This window comes from Vulpes lagopus, chromosome 2 (genome assembly GCF_018345385.1).
Source record: "Vulpes lagopus strain Blue_001 chromosome 2, ASM1834538v1, whole genome shotgun sequence".
NCBI lineage: Eukaryota > Metazoa > Chordata > Mammalia > Carnivora > Canidae > Vulpes > Vulpes lagopus.
In genome coordinates, this window is record NC_054825.1 from 54568595 (window position 1) to 54590442 (window position 21848).

Sequence of the window (21848 nt, forward strand, 5' to 3'; positions counted from 1 at the left end):
ACTGTACAAAATTGGCAAAGATCAACCTGTCCCCAGTTGTGCAGCTGGTCAGGAACAGAAATGGGAAGCCTGGTGAGCCACAATAGAGTTGGTGAGTATAGCGGCATAAACCAACCCTTAACCTGTCAGATGTCAATCCAGGCATACTAAGGACCTGCAGAAGATCACCCCTGTCCCCTGCCAACAGTACGTCACACACACTACTTGGCATCATACAGCCCCACCCAGGACAATCAAAGGGAGAAACCCAAACCTATAAACCAAAGTTTATCTCATGGTAGAGCAATTGTGTGCCATCCATGGAGGTCTCCAAGAACCACCAAGCAGTTTCACGAGGCAAAGACTACTAAAATTTTCTACATTAATTCCTTATCCAACACCTCAAAAATGAAAAGTTTATAAATAAAATAGTGTGAATAAATATGAATTTATGCAATAAGGCTAAAAGACAGCTTCTCATCCTGTCTTGCTGGCCCCTGTATTCACCTACCCAATGACTAGGTGGAAAAAATAAATAGCAATTAAGTGGCAAGACTAGGTGGCTACATGCCTGCCTCAGAATATGTCAAATGAGACAGTATAAGTGACAATGTTTCAACACTTACATTTTATCAATGCAGGGAGTGGCTAATTGCTAAGATACATTTTTTTTCAAGGACTCACCTGAATTCTCAGTTTACGTAAAGAGTTGATTTCCCTGAAGATATCCTAAAGCATCTGAGAAGCCTTCAGCAGCAATACCTAAAAACAATAATAAAAATTATCAGGATCAAGTAATGTTATAGATGTCAGTTTTAGGAGAATAAAAAATGTTCATCTATACATTTGGCCATTTCCCTCCATACTAAGCATGAAAGGAAGTAACTCAGGAAACAATGAATTTCCGCTACAACACATGGGCTGGGAATTCTCTTTACCAACAGGGAATTGAGGTCCCAAGACAGTTATTTCAAAGACCAAAATTATGTTACTTTTGGCAAAGAGGCAAAAACACATTTTTTCCCTTCCCTGTGGTAGAAATGCTTAATGGCTTAGAATTTAAACAAAGATACATTTCCCCACCCACTTGCCCCCACCCCCCAGTGTTTAAAACAAAAACAAGGCACTCTCAGTCTTTATAAATTAGCTTATATGAGCTCTTATCTCATTCACCCTTTTCCTACTTAGTTCCTCTAATGTGTCTGCGAAGCAGCCCCTTCTTGCTTCAACTGATCTCATCTCATTCCCAGTTCTCTGAGCCATTCACAACTGACCATTATTAGCACCAATTTAAAACAGAAGCACCACCATCAACCGCAAAATTGTCTCAGCCACAGTTAATAGATATCTCAGTGACAACATACATATCAATGAAACAGAATACCCATATATAGAGCCAAGTATCCACATGAATAGACCAAGGACATGGAATCATCTGTCTGGGTAAGTGTGTGAGACCGGTTCATAAATGTTTAGCTAATGAGGAGGGAAAAATCTAGATCTCTACCTACAAAAAAATAAACTCAGAATAGAATCAGATGAGCACTAAAAGAATATACCATTGGGATCCCTGGGTGACGCAGCGGTTTGGCGCCTGTCTTTGGCCCAGGGCGCGATCCTGGAGACCCGGGATCGAGTCCCACATCGGGTTCCCGGTGCATGGAGCCTGCTTCTCCCTCTCTCCCTCTGCCTGTGTCTCTGCCTCTCTCTCTCTCTCTCTCTCTCTCTCTCTCTCTCTCTGTGACTATCATAAATAAATTAATTTTAAAAAAAGAATATACCATTAATTTTATAATACACAGAAAAGGGCTTTCTAAACATGCTGGTTTAGTCGGTAAAGTTTCATGATTCTTAATCTTGGGGTTGTTCAAGCCCCACATTGGGCATAGAGATTGCTTAAAAATAAAATCTTTTAAAGAATAAATAAAAAATGAACTTGACATCAAAAACTGAAACCATGGGGCACCTGGGTGGCTCAGTCGGTTGAGCTTCTGCCTTCAGCTCGGGTCATGATCCCAGGGTCCTGGGATCAAGCCCCCACGTTGGGCTCCCTGCTCAGTGGGCAATCTGCTTCCCTCTCTACCTCTGCCCCCTTCTTGTGCTCTCTTCTCACTCTCTATCTCAAATAAATACAATCTTAAAAACAAAACAAAACTCTGAAACCATGAAGGGCATTTGGCTACCTTTTTTTTTTTTTTAAAGATTTTATTTATTTATTCATGAGAGACACAGAAAGACAGGCAGAGACACAGGCAGAGAGAGGAGAAACAGGCTCCATGCAGAGAGCCCAATGTGGGACTCAATCCCAGGACTCCAGGATCACACCCTGAGCCACAGGCAGATGCTCAACCACTGAGCCACCCAGGTATCCCTTTGGCTACCTTTTTAAAATCTCCAAATTATGAAAAAAAATCTCAAATTTATGAATGGCAAAATTAAGTCAAAAATAAAAGAACAAAAGGTGACAGCTCCAATGAAAGGTGAAATAAGAAATTAGGTAAAATATTTGTACAGCAGACATAAAGGTTATTATCCTTATTTAGCCAAAAAAAAAAAAAAAAAATCAAGCAGTAAGAAAATACTCTCCTTGAGATGGACAGTCAATAAACCTTCGATAAGAATTATAATAGCAGGGGATCCCTGGGTGGCTCAGCGGTTGAGCACCTGCCTTCGGCCCAGGGCGTGATCTTGGAGACCCGGGATCGAGTCCCACATCGGGCTCCCTGCGAGGAGCCTGCTTCTCCCTTTGCCTGTGTCTCTGCTTCTCTCTCTGTGTCTCTCATGAATAATAAAATCTTTAAAAAACAAATTTAAGAATTATAATAGCAATAAACATATGAAAAGATAATCAACTACACTAACAAAAAATACAACTTAAAGAACACCTTTAGAAAATGGAGATTTTTTTAACATATCAGACCGATAAAGATGTCAAAGACTGACAATAACCAATATTTCAGATGTAGCTCATGATGTAGCATACCACTTATGTTACTTTATCTACATGTAAAATGACACATTCTTTGATACAGCAATGCTAATAACTCTAAGAATTTACCCTAGTTAATTGTGTAAGCAGAAAAATGGACATACATAGTATTTGTAATTTTTTTTTCACAGTATTTGTAATTATGAGGGGAAAATGAATCAGTGCCCTCAAAGTTCACAAATAGAGGAGACGTGAAATAAACAATACAGACACTGGAAATACTGATGGAGATTTGTACTTACTGATAAGATGCCACAAGAAAAAATAGGTAAAGGACCATGCACAGTATGATTTCATTTGTGTGTGTGTTTTCCCAGATGTCCTAAGACTTAGAGGGATGTTTATCAAAATAATTATGATCACCCCTGATTATCAGAATTTTAAAGGATTTTGACTTCTTATACTGTTCAATTTCTTATAAAGAGCATGATTTTTCCAAAGAATGGAGCTGTATTCTAATCCCATCTCAAGTATTACATAGATTTCTACTTGCCTTTTGCCAGCTTTCCTCTCATCTTATTGACATTTGTATCACAAATGTGCTTGTAATGAACACTGATGAGAGTTCTCTTCATCTCCAGCTCCTGTTCATTTCCTAGAGCCATTCTGACCTTGCATTTGTGTTCTAAGACACACCTGCATCTTTATAATAAATGCCCCCCCTCCCCGCACGCGCGCACACACACACACACCAGCTTTAAGGTAGCAGCTCAATTCAGTTGGTTTCTTGTGACTAAATGAGTTCCACATAATACAGTGCTGCTTTTTATTTTTTATCTTTTCAATCATCCCATTCCATTTGAAAACAGAAGAGTAAACTCTGTAATCACATGAATGATGATTTATCACACACAATGTCATGTAATGTTTATGACCTACAGCTGAAGTAACTGAAGCAACAGACTCAAAGCTAGTATAACAAAGGCAAAACTATTTCAAGAGACAGGTAGATTCATTCCTAATAAGAGAACTGATGAAAAGAATATTTGAATAAGAATAAAAACAAATGGGACATGCTTGTCCAGATGGGCCATTTCTATGGTTAAACTATGCTCCACTATAATGTTTTAACCATATCATTGATTTATTTTTATTGGATTAGTTTATCTATGAAAAGCCTTCTTTTCTATTTAGACTATAAAATACAGTAATGTCTTCCCATTATGGAACCATTATGTTCAATTTATCTCCAGCAAACAAATTTATTCTTCTCATTGCCCTATTTTTAAAGGTTGAGAAGTTCCATATAATGCATGAATCCTCCTAATACCATAATTATAAACCTGGTTAAAAAGCTATAATCCCTTGTAGACATACAAATCCCTTTACAGGTGCATTGGATGTAAAGTACAAATCTAATTAATCCTCCTCCATCTCCTAGCGGCTCCGTCTCTCCCAAAAACAATGTCCCTAGAAAGTACACAAAAGGACAAAAATCTCTATCCAATCTTAGAAATGACTTATCATGATACTTAAGTAAGTATTTGTGTCTCCATGGCATAACTCAAACATACAAGCCACCCAGTGCTATCCACTCTCCTCACCCCCTCCTCAGTCCCAGGGCATCTTTCTAAAAGGATGGTTGGGCAGGGGGATGGGAAGCCAGACAAGTTCACATCTGAGGCTGAGACACATCAGGATTTGAGACAAAATTTGTGCTCCTCCTCCTGCATTTAAAGGAGCACAATGTGGGCAGCTCTGGTGGCTCAGCGGTTTAGCGCCGCCTTTAGCCCAGGGTGTGATCTTGGAGACCCGAGATCGAGTCCCACATCAGGCTCCCTGCATGGGGCCTGCTTCTCCCTCTGTCTGTGTCTCTGCCTCTCTCTGTGTCTCTCATGAATAAATAAATAAAATCTTTAAAAAAAAATAAAGGAGCACAATGGCTAAGGTGAGTGATTCTGGATCTGTCATTTACTAGTCATTTGGCTTTGATGTGCCTTAACCTCTCTGTGCCTCCATTTCCTGCTCTGTAATAATGCCCAGCACAAGAGCCGTTGTGAGGATTAAAGATAGTGTATCTAAAGCAATCCAGCAATGCTCAAAAATAAAACATAGTCTTGCTTGCTTGAGCTCCAATTCAGTGGGAGCAGTAATGGGAATGGTCCATGGTAGAAACTCATTGTCTGTTGCCTGATCACAATAAGGTGCCTAAAAGAACTTGGAAACATAATATGTATCTACATAGGACACTTACCTATTAAAGTGATTTTTTTAAAAGATTTATTTATTTGTTTATTTATTTATTTATTCAGAGAGAGCGAAAGAGAGGCAGAAACACAGGCAGAGAGAGAAGCAGGCTCCATGCAGGGAGCCCGACGCGGGACTCGATCCCGGGTCTCCAGGATCACACTCCAGGCTGCAGGCGGCACTAAACTGCTGTGCCACCGGGGCTGCCCTAAAGTGATTTTTAACATGAATAAGACGCTTGAAATTAAATATAAACTTATTTTAAAGGTAGCAGAAGCATATTATTTAAGGACCTCTGCCTTAAAATAGTCTTTGAATCATCATCTGATACATCATATGGCAGCTCCCACATTGTACCTTTTCTGAGTATTCTGAGAGGGGCATAAGTAGATGCGACCAAAAGGCAGCAAAAGCTACTGACTTGTCACCAACAGCAGGACTCTAGGGCTGGACTTAACTGATTCTGTATCGCAGACCACTTGCTACTTGCTCCAAGAAGCTTAAACACACCTCTTGGGAGTCCTCGGTCACTCATCACCAGAGCAGAGATACTACTTCTTAGATATTTCAAATGTAGAAATGAAATGAGCATGTACAGATAAAGTTCTTAACTCAGTGCCCAGAGCAAAGTGCCCCGAAAACGGTATATCCAATACTGATTATCCTCTTAACAGCATTAAAGAAATAAAACGTATATTATTAAGTAATCTAATCGAGCCCATTCAAGGTACTTTTTTCACTATGAGGGTTTTAGGACCACTTGCTTTCCACATTTTACTCAGCATAATGTACGCAGGAATGTAGGGTTGAGGTGAAGGGGATCTGCTGAGGCAAAGCTGCCTCCCGTGAAGAGCCCTCACAAAGCTTATGGCTGAAATCTTACTATGTGGTATAGATCTGAAGCAGCTAAGATAATTCCCATCCTAACATTTCATTAAAAGACAGAGAATAGTGGGGTGCCTGGGTGGCTCAGTTGACTGAGCATCCAACTCTCAGTTTCAGTTCAGGCTGAGATCTCAGGGTCCTGAGAGTGAGTCCCACATCCAGTTCTGCATTCAGCATGGAGTCTGCTTGAATATTCTCTTCCTCTCCCCCTACTGCTCATGCTCTCTTTCTCAAATAAATAAATCTTAAAACAACAACAACAAAGACAGGGAATAGTGTAACAACCTAAGCTTTCCCTTAACACCATCTACATGAGCATGAAAATCAGGAAATAGGTTCATATGAACACATTTCAAAGTTAACAAAAGTGCTATGAGAAGAGTATACAGTTGACCCTTGAAGAACATTGGGTTTGAACTATGTGGGTCCACATATGTGTATTTTCTTTTTTATAGATGCAATACAGTACTCTAAGTATACTTGCTCTTATGATTTTTTTTCTCTCACTTTATTGTAAGGATGTAGTATGTAATACATGTAACATATAGACTATGTATCAATTGACTGTTTATGATATCAGTGAGGCCTCTAGTCAACAGTAGGCTGTCCATGGTTAAATCTGGGGGGATGCAAAAATCACATGCAGATTTTTGACTGGAGGTAGGGGTGGCAACCCTAACCCACGTACTACTGTTCATAAGGTAACTGTATTACTTTTAGCTTGAAGTTATACTAACATTGGACACATTGATTAGTAATTCCTCAAATCAAAATCCAAGCAGCAAATAAAACAAAAAGTTCTTCAGGAGCCCTAAAATACAGACAAGAAAAAAAACAAGTAAAGGGAAATTCTGAAAACAAAATTCTCCCCATTTCCTACAACACCTACCACTTGCCAAGGATTAGTCCTGCTTTTTTTCTGAAACCATGAGAACTTTTCCAGTCTAAGTACAGCTCCATGTTAGAGTCATCTTTGTCAGGAGGTATGTGACTCTAAAGGGAAGTGTCCAATTCTGTTTTCCTGGCCTCCTCCCTGCTGACTTTCCAGCAGAGGCTGAGTGCTGGCGTCAAAAGACACTCAACAAAGCACAAGCTCAAAGCATCAATGCCCATGGCATTCAGAGATGAGAAATGATAAGCTACCTTGCTCTGTGCAAAGAGAAAAGCTCCAGAAATCTCTTTGTATTCCTCCCAAAGCAGTATTCCAGCAAACTAGGAAGTCAGGGATGTTACATGCAAAAAAAGCTTCTCAATATAAATATGAGAAAGGTTGGTTTAAACATTAGTTTCTCCATTGCAGAACATTTGGGACCCTTCGATGTGTTCATATTGACTGTGAATAAGTAGCTTCAACCTTATCTGTACAGATTCCTTTACTCCTACGGTCTGCCTGTCCTGGGATAAGTACCTCACACAACAGTTAGGAAAATGTTATAATTAGATTTTTATGCAAATGATTATTGAAGGCTTACTCTGCTCTATTACATTCACAATTGCATGACTAAGCACGATGCCCTTAAAAGATCAGTTATTGGGATCCCTGGGTGGCGCAGCGGTTTAGCGCCTGCCTTTGGTCCAGGGCGCGATCCTGGAGACCCGGGATCGAATCCCACATCAGGCTCCCGGTGCATGGAACCTGCTTCTCCCTCTGCCTGTGTCTCTGCCTCTCTCTCTCTCTCTCTCTCTCTGACTATCATAAATAATAATTAAAAAAAAATTAAAAAAAAAAAAGATCAGTTATTGATGCAAATGGTATTAACGCAAAGCACAGGAAAACACGCGTTTACTATAAGGGCCGGAGAAGTGCTAGGATTATACTACATTGCCTCACTCCGTCTATACATTTATCACACATAGAAAAACCTGATGCCATGAATTCCTTCTTGTTCTATCATTCACTGTTCTTCTCTCAAAAATTTAAAGACACTTAGAATCAGACAAAATGAATAATATGAGTAACTAGAATGTAGTAAGCAGGTTGAGTACAAAGATGTCCCACCAATACTGGACTATGTGAAGAGAGGAGTAAGAGAGCTTATGTAAGTGTACCATGAACTCACCATTTTATCAACTGGCCAAGATATGCACTGTACAGTTTTCCACTTGAGATTGACTTTAAAATGCTCAAACTTCCTATTTCTTTTTCTCAGAAAGTTTTATTTTCCCCCATTTCATTTCCACCATCATCTCCTGCACCCTACCTCACCCCCCAAAAATGTATTTTTCCAAATGACTTTTGGATTAGAAGGAAATTTTTGTCTCTAGACTACTTCATTCAGTATATGGTTACAGCCAATTGTTCTCAATAAAAGCCCAATTAACTAACATTCAAATGACTACAAATTCCAATTAATCAAAGCTATGAAGAGAGTCTCCTTTGGGGAAAGGAAGAACAAACACATTTATCTTCCAGAAGGCTGCAACCACACACCAAAAAGCTTTTATCACCAATTTGCTGGAAAAAAGCAACTGAGCATGGAATACAGACATCAAGAAATATCCTATGTTATGAATTTCAAGGGTCTGAATGTGATATTGAAAATAATCCAGAGATGTTACAGTATCTTCAAATGAACAAATAAAAACTTCAATGTTTTTGCCAAGCTCAATGCACTATGACAAAATCGGTCAAGATACTTTAGAAAAACTTCTAACAACTGTGTTTTCTCTTTAAGGAAGAGGGAAGAAAAAAAGAATAGGGAAATACTGACCTAATTCCTCCTCGGTCACTGTTAAAAGTCAAACTGATTGGACCCTTCCCTAATCCCACTTCTGCTACATGGCCAGGTGTTGTTCTGGCAGTTCCTGATCTCAGCTGGGCTATGCTTTTGTAGCGGGCCTGCCCAGTGTCTCCCCGACCGCCCCTACCCCCGCATGCCAGCTCTCTCCCTGCCCCAAAGTAAACCAGCTGGGACAAGCACTAGAGTTGTATCCTCAGCTCTCAGGCTGCAGAAACCTTCAGGGCCTACTTCCTCACCTCCTACCTCACCTGTCCTAAAAGTAAGCGCTCCTTCTAGAAGCCTGCACACTCTGAGCTGCTTCCCCTCAAGTGGCCTTTGACCTCTAGTATCCCAAGCCTAAAATGTGCTCTCTACACCCCCTACTCATCTGGCTGCCCCTCAAGTTCCACCTACTCTGGGGAGACTTCATCAACCACAACTCTCTCTCTCTCTGTACTTATCCATGTTATATTGAAATCATTATATTGTGACCTCTTAGAGGCAAGAATTGTGGCTTTCCCCCATGGTCCTGACCTTGGCTACAGCAGAGCTCCTAACACCTGAATCAACAAATACATCTTATAGGATTAATAACCCCAAGACACTGGGCTTTAAAAGGCTGGGGTACATCCATGCAGTCAGGGTAGAGTCAGGGGTCTGCACATGTGTGTGCCTGTATATGTGTATATTCATACATGTACAGAAGAGAAGGGGCTGCCTTGTTCTGTGATCACCCTCCATGCCTACACCTCAAAGTCAAGGTCCCAGGTAAAGCCCCTTTTTCCTTTTTTTAATACCAGAGATTGGCTGAGGACTCACTCTTATGCCACAAACCTTTGAGTAAGCCTCTCTCCTGTTTGACCTGGTGTCAATCAGGGAACTGTACCATTTTGTAGTTATTCCCTTTTTCCTATCCCAAAAGCAAACAAAGGTGAGGTTTAACAATCAGAGAATGAGGATAGCCCTCTACAAGCTACGATTCCATCCCTAACCCCTAAAACAAATTTGTTTTCTCAGTCACTCCAACTTGGACCCTGTAGGAAAGCATGAAACCATGCAGAGTACCAACAGCAGAACCAGATGTACAAGAGGCCAAAGTAATCAGCTATCTGAACATTTCTTAGAAGGGTTGGGCAAAAAGCTATAGTGAAGATATCAAGAAGAGGAAACCATACAGTGGAATATTATTCCACATTAAAGAGAAATGGGCTATCAAGCCATGAAAAAGACTCGGAGGAAACTTAAATGCATATTACCAAGTGGAAAGCCAATGTGAATAAGCTACATACTATAGGATTCCAACCATAGGACATTCTAGAAAAGGTACAACTATGGAGACAATAAAAAGACCTGTGGTTGCCAGAGACTGGGAAATAGGGAGGGATGAACAGATGGAGCACAGAGTTTTTAGGGCAGTGAAATTCCTCTGTATGATACTCTAATAGTGGATACATGTGATTATACATTTGTCAGAGCTCACAGAATGTACAATACATGTTCAATGTACAACAGTGAACCCTAATGTGAAGTATGGACTTTAGGATGTATCCATGCAGGTTCACTGATTCTGACAGATGTACCCTTTGGTAAGGGATCCTGGTAGTTGGGGAGGCTGTGTTATGTGTGTGGAGGGTAGATATATGGGAACTGCATACTTTCTGCTCCATTTTGCTATGAACCTAAAAGGGCTCTAGAAAAAAAAAAGTTTATGAAAAAGCAAATTAAAAAAAAATTTTTTTAAAGGCAAGAAAAGAAGGTGAGTGTTGGTTCTCTATACACCACCTGCACCTCCCCCTCCCCCAATCCAGCACCAAAGCCAGGGAAATCCCTACAGAGGCCCTCAACACTGTAGGGAAGAGCCCAGGGACAGACTCAGGGTGGGACAAAGGGGGTCAGGTGTTAGAAACAGTGATAAAGAACCTGAGGTCACCTATACATTACTTGTTGGTATCAGAGTAGTGAGGTTGAGCAGGGGCTGCCTATGTAGCGTTCTAACCTGCAAGAACTGATCCTAAGAAGTTGGATTCTCCCTCCTTTTATTACCACTGCCACCTCAGCCTGTAATTTGAGGGTTATTTCATCATACTAGCACCTTAAGGACTGCTTCTATAGCATAACAATCAACTAAAGGACACAAAGAGAAAATGTGACTTCCCTAAGCCATCTGGTTTTCCTTTTCAGTGGAAAACCCATCAAACCCATAATAGAATATCCCAAGGCTGTAGCCAGGAGAAGGAATAGGCATCCTATTTAGGAGACATGCTAAACTCCTATGAACATGCAGAATGGCTCATTCCTCCAGCCCTCAAAGCCTGGTTGCCTGCGTGCTATGAGCCAACATATGACAACATAAAAGCAATGGCAAGAATCAAGGTGCGCTGTGAAATTTCATCAGCCTCTGGGCAACATAAAATAAGGACCACAAACAAGAACATCAGGTCATTTGGGTGGATGTTTTGGTTCATCAAGAGCAAATTAGCTACTCAGGTATACACAATGTGAAAATCAGGGACACTTTTTTTTTTAATAAGTAAGAACCTATCATCATTGCCTCTGATTAGTAGCTGTTGTATCCCTCAAACTTCATCTTTCAAAAGCACTTCTGCTCCCCTAACATCTCTTACTATGTGCACTCGGGTCTCCGTGAATTGCCACCTGACCTATTTTTCAAAAAATTAAATCCTTATCTTTCCTCATCTGACCAGAGATTCTTTTCATATTCGTTATGGTACATTTCATTCAAAACCCAAACACCCTCCCTTCCCGCAACAAACAGTTCTTTGGTCATTTAAATTTCCTCCTCTTCTCAGAACTTACCCAAATTCTCCTTAGCCAGGTCTCCTTCCTGTCCCAAAAGACCTTCCTTCCCCAGGGCCTCCCCCTACTCTTGCTCTTCCTCTCAATTTCCATGAATCTTGTAGATTTCTCTGTGTCATTTGGCAGGCAATTCATTATGTCAGGTTGGATTCACTCTAATACAGGTTCTACAGGGTTCTACCACTGTGAAAGATGGGGTATACTCCAATGCTCAGTACAGAGCCTGGTGCTGGGTCACCCAGGGCCAGTGGCATCCCAGTTCCCTTATACTCATGTGGCATGAACATGGGCAGTGTGCATCCTCTGAGCCTTACCTCACTCCTGTGCAAAAGGCAGAGTGGAGAACTTCCCTCACAAGCTAACCCAAGGGCCACAGAAGCATAAGGCTGGGGACAGACATTCCTGCAGTAAATGCCAACTTTCTTTGCCTTCCCGTGACACCTCCTGGCTCTCTAACTGGCATAAAATCTCTGAGATCAAGAATCAAGGCTCACGGGGTATCTGACTGGCTCAGTTGATGGAGCATGCAACTCTTGACCTCCGAGTTGTAAATTCAAGCCCTCCACTGAGTGTAGAGATTATTTAAAAATAAAATCAAGAGGGTATCCCGGGTGGCTCAGTGGTTTAGCGCCACCTCCAGTCCAGGGCGTGATCCTGAAGACCCAGGATCGAGTCCTGCATTGGGCTCCCTGCATGGTGCCTGCTTCTCCCTCTGCCTGTGTCTGCCTCTCTCTCTCTCTCTCTCTCTCATGAATAAATAAATAAACTCTTAAAAACATAAAATAAAAGAAAACAAAAACAGCCTTCCTGTATTCCTCTCAGGACATTTTCACCATTCAAAATTATAGTATGTGGTTTTAAAATAATGTCTTCAAATTAAATGTGGTGATTTTTGAGTAATGGAGTTTCAGATCTTTTCTTTCCAACTTCACGCACCATCTAAATACTGAAAACTTCCTGCTAAAAAGTTTGAACACCCACGAAATACAGAGTATTATAACAAATCTCTAAGAACACATCCCTCTGATTCCACAGTAACTGAAAGGCACTCATTTCATTCAGAGCCTTTCCCCTCTCTGTGCCAATCACCCTCACTGGCCAATCATTTGAAGCTAATACCAAGCACCATACCATTTCAACTTCTTGGTTTTATAAAACTAGTACTTTTAATCAGAAAATGAATAAAGCTATTGTCACTTAGAAAAAAATTCCAGTTATGCCTATGGAAGTTACAGGCCACCTCATTCCCAGTTGCACACAGCAAGACACAGATGACCTAATAGGGACTCAGCTGGCCTGAGTTAGGATTGCTGGCAGCACAGGAGCTGGCTGGCTGAGTGTGGGCAGGACATCATGCCCCACCCCTCTCTGCCCAGAGATCGCTGCTCCCAAGGAGGAAACCAGGACATGAGGCCTCTGCCGCTTCCACATCATCTGCATGGACACAACTAGGACTTTCTACTCTTACATGTTTCTCTGCCATTCCCAGGACTGGCTTCATTAACCAGAGTAACTTAGCCTTTCCTTGCTCTTTGCTACTAGAATATGTATTTGTTCTTTTTCACGAAGTCCAGGTTTCTTCCATATTACCCTTATATTTAAAACAAACAAACAAACAAACCTTCTTTTTTCTTCCTCAATCTCTTGGGGAAAAAAAAAAAAACACAAAGTAGAATCCTGCTTGAGTCTCTTGTCTCTGTCCTTACAGAATCAGTAAAAGCAATTCTCATGCTCTCTCTCCTTCCCTGGGGTGAAAGAACAAGGCCTCTGTGGAAGGATGACTCCCCAGAGGGGTCCACTGACATCCCCTCTAAGGTAACTAAATTCATTTAAAAAAATTACTTTGGGGACACCTGGGTAGCTCAGGGGTTGAGCGTCTGTCTTTGGCTCAGGTTGTGATCCCCAGGTCCTGGGATCGAGTCCTCACAGGGAGCCTGCTTCTCTCTCTGCCTATGTCTCTGCCTCTCTCTGTGTGTCTCTAATGAATAAAAATATTTAATAAAGTTACTTGGAACCAACTCATAATTCAAATATAAAACTACTCAGGGCATTGTACATCTGGTCCACCTCACTGTGGACTCTAATTCTCTGTATCTGTACTACCCAGTATTATAGCTACTAGACACACAAAGCTGAAGAACACTGGCAGTATACCTACTCCATATCAGTATGTGCAGTGAGTATAAAGTCCAGGGATTTGGGGATCCCTGGGTGGCTCAGCAGTTTGGTGCCTGCCTTCGGCCCAGGGTGTGATCCTGGAGTCCCAGGATCAAGTCCCTCATCGGGCTCCCTGCATGGAGCCTGCTTCTCCCTCTGCCTGTGTCTCTGCCTCTCTCTCACTCTGTGTCTCTCATGAATAAGTAAAATCTTTAATAAAAAAAAAAAAATCCAGAGATTCTTAAGTCTTAGTACAAAGAAGTAAAATACTTCATTAATAATTTTTAGGTCTTCTGAAATCTTAACATTTTGATGTAATGGGTAAAATAAATTTAATTTCACCTTTTTAAAATGTGGCTATTAGAAAATTTAAAATTTTAAGTTACCTTTCTAATAGAGCGTTTCTCTAGGCTCTAATTTCTTTCCATAATGGTGTAAATATGTTTCAGGTTAACCTAGCACAACTAGTGTTGTTTGAATATAGCCCTAAAGCTAAGTTTAATTCACTTGGACTTGTTTTTAATTATCTTGTATACTCCTCCTAATGGTTCCTACCAATTCCTATTAAGATTTAAATATTTAAGTATTCCAGTAAGACCGTTCCGGCTACCTTGAGCATAAAATACCATGTAATCATCAGATAGACCCCTTCAAAATGTGAATCAAAACATTTAAATGCTGTGCTATTTAAAAAAGCAATTCCTAGTCCATATTTTTTATCTCACAATCAGAATATGATAGCATTTCTTTTGGCTGTTAAGACATTGGATATTAGAATTGCACTCTATGCAGCTGAGAAAATATACAGACCCACATTTCTACTTTAAGACATGGGTGGGCTGGGCATTCTTCATCAATCAGGAGGAGAGCCACTCACCTGCCTTCTACTGATTTCCAGTGGATAAAATCATGAACATCTGACTTACCTGAGGATTGAACTTTTTTTTTAAGTTTTACTTATCTGAGAGAGAGAGAGCATGCGTGCATGAGTGTGAGGACAGAGGAAGAGGGAGAGAGAATCCCAAGTAGACTCCACATTGAGCACAGAGCCTGATTTGAGCTTGATCCCAGGACCCCAAGATCACAACCTGAGCTGAGACCAAGGGTTGAATGCTTAACTGACTACACCACCTGGGCATCTCTGATTTTTTTTTTTTTAATGAAAAATCAAACATTATGCCTCACCTCTGAAGGTCAGCAGAATTTACAGTGCCTCCCAGCTATGTTTCCCTAATTGTCAGCAGTGATCAGAGTAAGCTGGATCTTTTTTCTTTTCTCCATGACTCCATGGAAATAGATGAACTAAGCAAAACCTCCATTATTTAGCCCAGTGGTACCCAAAGGATGGTCTGCCCACCAGTATGTGACTGGTCTGAAGTAAAGAAATGGAGAATACACATTTGGGAACTTTTATAGCAATTTAACAATTTATGTTGGCTGAATGTAATAAAAATAACAATGCTTTTATTTAATATGTTTTTCTCAAATATTTTTGAGTTTTACAGAAGTAGCCAGCCCAACACAAATTATAAACTGGATGACCCTTCATTTCAGAAACACTAAACCAACTCACCTGAATCCTCAATTTTCTGGTCATATCATTCTACAATTTTAAGAGTTGGGGGCAGAAGGGAACACATGTGGAAAGGGAGCTAGGACTGTGTTTTTAGGAAAGAAAACTACCAGTTAGAAGAGGGTGAGAGATGCTTGGGTGGCTCAGTGGTTGAGCGTCTGTCTTCAGCTCAGCTCGTGATCCTGGGATCCTGGGATCGAATCCTACATCAAGCTCCCCGTGGGGAGCCTGTTTCTCCCTCTGCCTCTGTCTTTCATGAATAAATAAAATCTTAAAAAAAAAAAAAAAGAGGGTGATTAAAACAATTTCCATGACATAGCTAGGATGAGGATCCATAATATAGTCATATTTGTACATCTACAATTATAATACCCTCTTTCTGCAAATATATAATGCCATGGATAATATACTACATGGTTCTATAATCCAGTGGTGATAGGTCCTAATTTCAAAAATACTAAATTATATACAAAGTCAAGTTCATATGTGGAATGATTACACCTCAACGAAGCACAAATGTCAAGTGTTCATTATCCACGGATGGAAATCAAAGTGTTTTTTAAAAGCCAAGTGGAAGTTAGAAGCTAAAAATTCCTAGGTAAGGAGCCGATCAGTAGGCACCAACCACATATAGAGTGTTCTGAGCAACAGAAAAATGGAGAGGCAGCCTCTGAAGAAGTCACAGTGGAGCCCAGAAGACAGATGGTCCCCGAAGTACCAGGGAGTCAAGAGCTTAGGTGTGGAATCACTCTCAGACAGGCAGTCACTTCAGTTACATTTGGTCTCAACACTCGCTCCTTAGCCCTGGCTCCAGCCAACTGAAGATCCTAGCAAGGCTGTGTCCTTCTGGTAGCTCTGACTGGAAGCTGAGGACCTGAGCAGGAAGCCAGGGAGCCAGGCAGGTAAGCAGCTGTGCTCCCTCCCCAGTGCCGGCACTAACCAGCAGTCTAGGAGCCTGGGCAGCTACTTCCCCTCAAAGCCTCCTCATCTGGACACAGTGTTAGTAATGAATACCCCTCAGGGTTTAGGGACAGTTGTTATAAGATGTGGGAATTCCAGCAAGCTGTAGACTGAAAGGCCAGGAAACCACAGCCCAGAAGAGAAGGGGGATTCTTGGAGAAAGGGAACCTTATAGAGATGGTAAGGGGGAGACACTCACACCTGAGACCACTTCCCCAAGCCTGGACATTGGCAGCGACAGAGGAGGGAAGCCTAACAGGTGGCAACTAGGGGACCTATATTTTCCAGGAGAGATGGGAGGGGTTAGCATACCAGGGCTTAAAGCAAAGAGATAGGTCTGCAAACATCCTGGAAGCCCCCAAGCATCCATGAACCAGAGGCCCCTGAAAGGACACCACATGGCAAGAGGGTGGAGCAGAGGTGGTGGTCATAGCGTGTGCATCTCTGGTGGGTCCCCAGAGGTGGCCGTGCAGCCTTCATTCTCCAAGGCTCAGGGCATCAGGGAGCTTGAGTTCCTCACAGACCTAGTAGAGAAAGAAGTGAAAGCACGAGAGCCTAACAGAGTCCAAAGACAAGGTAGATGGAGTTTCAATAAGGAGGTTACAGTGAGGCCCAAGAGCAGGCAAGGGACATGTAAACTGGGGTACCATCAGGTTGAGAAACCACGTCAAGGGGCACAATTTCTGGACAAACCACACCTCATTGGGGGGGGGGGTGGCTGTGAAAACTGGAAGGTAAGGCAGGAACAGAGAGCCAGTCAAGAGTCACTTTAGGAGCTGGGATGTTAATGGGTACAGGGGCAAGAGCACTGCAGCCTGGGTGTCTGGGGATATCCTGCCTTAGCTGTAGGATTCTTGCCCATGGGCAGGTGGACAAAACTCTGTGCTGTCCCAGAGAGTAAAGCTGTTCCAGCAGCAAGGCACCAGAGCCCTATGCATCTGCACAGCTGGGCCCAGAGGTGAAGCTTGCCAATGCTCCCAGGAGGCGGCATCCAAAAAAGACACACTGGGGCCCAGAAAGCCCTGTGAACTCGAGCCAAGGGCTGGTGTGCGCTTGTTGACAGTATAAGCAGGAGGAGAAGAATGTCTAATGTACAGTGGAATCTTGTACAGAATGAACAATAGCTTTGAGGAAAGAGAGAGAAAGAGACTGAGGAGGGCACAGAGCAGCTTCTTGGTGAAGCCAGGGCTGGCCAGGAGAGACACACGTAGCTAGAAGGAATAGATGGACACAACAGGAGGGCAGCTGTGAGGTGACACTGAGGAGTCGGGGGGCCACAGGGCAGGAAAGCCTGGGGCTGTCAAAGGAGCTTGGAATGAAAGCACTGGCAAGCAGCATTTGGGCACAAGTTTGTCACTGACAGAATGCAGTCATCAGATACTAACTTTTCAGGGACTTCCTAGACCTCTGACTGGTACCACATAGACTGGCATGAAAAGTCTGGCAGAGAGTGGGTTACAAAGGCTTCATTTTTGGGAGGGGAGGGAGCTGTCAGTAGCCCAGCTAAGGGCACATATGTGGGGAGAAGCTTCCAGGCAATAGAAGGCACCTGCCACCTGGGTATTTCCTTTGAGAAAAGGGCTGTGCCCGAGAACCCAGGAGGAGGAATTGAACTTACAGAACTAGAAGAAAAACAGGTACCTGTTATGTTCCTATCAAGTGCTAGGCAACAGAAGCAGCATCCACACACCTTAGTAGATGAGGACACAAAAAGAATGAAAGGCAGCCCAGTCTGTCCCACCCTGGGATACTGTGACTCAATGGAGAAGGATAGAGAGTAGACTAAGAGAGACCTGAGCAACTTATGAACCAAGTGGAAGAGAGATTTAGTATGAAGCATTTGTTAGGCTTAATACTGGTTCATTTATTTTTAAGGATCATAATTACACTTTAGAAAAGAACCTCAACCTCTTAGAGCTGCATACTGAAACATAAATACGTGCACACACAGACAAAATGCTAGATTGAGGATCTACTTCAAAATAATCCAGTGGATGGGGTGCCTGGGTGGCTCAGTCAGTTAAACAGCTACCTTAGGCTCAGGTCACCATCCTAGGGTCCTGGGATCATGCCCTACATCAAGCTCCCTGCTCAGTGCTAAGTCTGCTTCTCCCTCTGCCTCTGTGATCTCTCTCCCTCTCGATATCTCTCTTAATTAAATATTTTAAAAGATAATTGAGTGGAGAAGGAGGGGTTCTCCACAAAACAAAATGGATCCTGTATTAACCACAGGAGCTGGATGATGGGCACATGGGGGTTCCCGCTGTTTTTCCTACTTCTGCAGATGACCACCATTTCCAATTAGAAAACAAATTGGAGGCAACACATGAGCAAACATGTGTTCAACATGTGAACACATTGTTTTTAACCTAATTGTGTTAGGACAATGACATTTCTGCACAAACTCCTAACTCTGAAAGTCTGATGAAGATGCTTCAGGCTTTAAAGGTAGTTCTTTTAACAGTTGCACTGGGATAAAGTATTTCAAGTTTTCTCTAGAAGCAAGATTTGCTGACTGTACGTACACGCAGTCATACTTGAGAAGGTCCAGGGACTACACCTTCCCAAACAGGGTGTCACCTTGACATCAAAATTTGGCACCTTCCCCTCTGATGACACGAACTAAATTTGACTGATTCGCAGGCATGATGGACAATAAACTTCTGTCATGCTTTGATGTCCAGTTAAGGAATCAAGCAATAGAAAGGTGCCAAGTGTCAGGCCCATCTCTGGAGCACTATCACTGTGATTGGCATCCCCATTTTAAAACCACCAGAAAAATGGCAATAATCCCAGAAAAAAAAAAATACGGACTATCTACTCTAAAAGTTAATAGCAAACAATGTTGACTTGCTAATCACCAATAGCCCTCACTTTTGAGACCCACATCATGACCCCATTGAGCTGGGTTAGAAGGTAAACTCTCAAGAAGTAACAGCAATGAACCCAAACACCACCCCTCCAGACAGACAGACACCCTCTGTCCCCAAACTCAGGGCATCTTATGCTACCACTCTGGGGAGAATGGTCGTAGGCCAGTGTTTTTCACTCTCGAGTAATTAGGCTCTGGGGAAAATTGCTGCCATTGTTCGGAAAAAATTTTGGTGGTCATATCTAGGGAGGGGTGCTAACTGGCGTCAGATGGTTAGATATCAAGGCCATTGTTCTACAGGCTGCAATATACAGAAGAGCCCCACACAATAAAGAATTATCTGGCCTAAAACAATGTCAGTAAGTTAAAGTAGAAGACCTGGTTTAAGCAAGTAGAATTAAGTGTTAAAGGTATTTTCAAATATTGTAGAGAGGGAGGGAAGGGAAGAAAGAGAGACAAGGAGAGACAATGAAAGAGAAAAAGATAAAGAACTGACATGGTCTTTTTCAAGTCTTTTATATATTTCTACCAATATCCTTTAGACAGATGTGATATTTGATGCCACATTCTCTAATGTAACTCTCTTTTGTCCACTCACATGAGGGGCCAAACACTCGAGAGACTACAATTGCCAAGACTAATATTTGCTTTTTTCCAACAGCCATGTTTACCCAAGATTATTCTGTTCTTGGTGAACTAGAAACCAACTGTTGACACACTTGGTAAAGAGCCAGGGAATAGTCTGGCACCCTTCCCCATGGGAGGCAAAGGAGGAGTGTGGTCCAAGAAGATCAATCTGGAAAAACCACCTAAGGTTTTAGATGAACCACCCTGAAATCACTCTGGAAACAACCTCCTATCAAGAGTGGAATCCTGTTAACATTTTCAATAGCTCTGGAGTCTTGAAAAGAGGAAAGACAAGGGGGAGACCACAGGAAGAAGGAATGTGGGGAAGAAGAAAGAACAATTATCACCAAAGAATTTAACAGTGCTTTGACCTGAAGAAAGCAGAAAGGAAAAGTCACAATTATCATTCCATCCACTGTAACTTTAAAGCCAGGAGGACTAGCTTTAGCTTGTTAACTCTGAGATATAACCCAAAACTGACCTCCACAATGACCAATAACAACTTCTCATTTGAATTCTACTGTTTGCATCTGCTTATGTAGTGTGTTTACCTAAGGAATTGTGGTAACAGAAATTCAGCTGTACCTAACCCTCACAATCACCAGATTTCTCATGTGCCACAGAGTTTGTAATTCACAGTCATTGCCCTTTACCATAAAAATTGAACTGTAGCTACCGTAACTATCATGAAGTTCACCTACTTCCATAAGTAATGATTTCTAAAGACTGTACCAACTTCGCATATAAACTCCAGATGCTACCCCTTCAAGAAAGTCTGGGCACTATAGTGTGCCTGAGACAACAATCCTAATGTCCTAGCAATCCTGGAGACCAAATGCTTGGACAAATGTTCCTGCCTCTAGAGAAAACTTTCTCAATCTCCTGGCTTCTCCTAGAAAGGAGTTGAGGCTCTAGAACCAAAAAGCTCAGGCCAGAGGTGCCTGGCTTCAAGTGTCCATGACTTTGGGATACACAGGACAATGTTAGAGCAGACTTTCTGGTCCTCCCATAAGGACATAGACTCAATCTCTAGCCTGTAATGGTTGAATAGTGCCCCCCCACACACACACACACACCCACTGCCACCAAAAGATATGGCCATGTCATAATCTCTGAAACCTATGAATGTGACCAGATTTGGAAAAAGTTTGTACATTTACATCTTGATATTGAAGATATGAGAATAGATCATCCTAGATTACATGAGTAAGTCTGAAATCCAATGAGAAGTGTCCTTGCAAGAACTACAAAAGACAAGGTGAAGGTCAGTCCGTATGAAGACAGAGGTATAGGTTTGGATCGAGGGGCCCACAAGAAGTTAGAGGAGAAATCAGGAATGATTCTCCACTAGAGCCTTTGGAGGGAGCATGGCTCTGCCAATACCCTGATTTTGGACTTCTGACTCCCCAGAACTGTGAGAGAATAAATTTCTGTTGTTGTAAACGAAATGTAGTAAAATATGCCACCCCAAAATATGCACTTGGGCAATAGGCAAGTGAAAAACAGTAAATACAAGGAGAAGCTTTCTGTCAACTCCTCTTATCTCCCTAAATAAATTATCCTAAAGAAATTCAATTATATAAATCCCTTCCCCAGGAGTTTTATCAACCAGGGAAGGTTGGCTTATTCAAGAAAAGAGACTAGAAGTCAACACCACACCCAAATTCTGACAAAAAATCCCATCTATTCTTCAAAGGGCCCATTCCTCTTTCCTAAAAATCACTTATTCTTCTAAAAGGCCTACATCCCCCTCCCTTTCCTTATTAACATGATGTTTAAGCCTGAATTCTAAACTACCTCTTATAGTTTATTCAATTTTACCCCTTATGTATCTCTCACATATACATGAGGTATACAGGCTAATAAACTTGTTTTTCTCTTTTTAATCTTTTATTACAGGGGGTCTCTGCTAACAAATCACAAGGGCAGAGGAAAAAATACTATCCCACACACACGAGTCATCCAGTTTGTGGTAACTTGTTAAGTCAACTGTAGGGAACTATTACATGGTCTAACACTGGGCTTATCCAGCCCCAGCATCTCAGAATGGCTAGGTCAAGGACACCTAGGACAAGGACATCT

The 21848-nt window shown here is 41.9% G+C and overlaps 1 protein-coding gene across 4 annotated transcripts in view; it reads right to left on the reverse strand.

Annotated features, from left to right (window-relative positions):
* Positions 1-21848, reverse strand: part of TLN2 (talin 2) — a 418441-nt gene that overhangs the window by 250366 nt on the left and 146227 nt on the right. For all 4 annotated transcript variants that reach the window (XM_041740721.1, XM_041740682.1, XM_041740692.1 and 1 more), the window contains one exon: positions 664-741. The gene's annotated coding sequence lies outside the window, so the exon portion shown is untranslated. The remainder of the gene's footprint in view (positions 1-663; positions 742-21848) is intronic.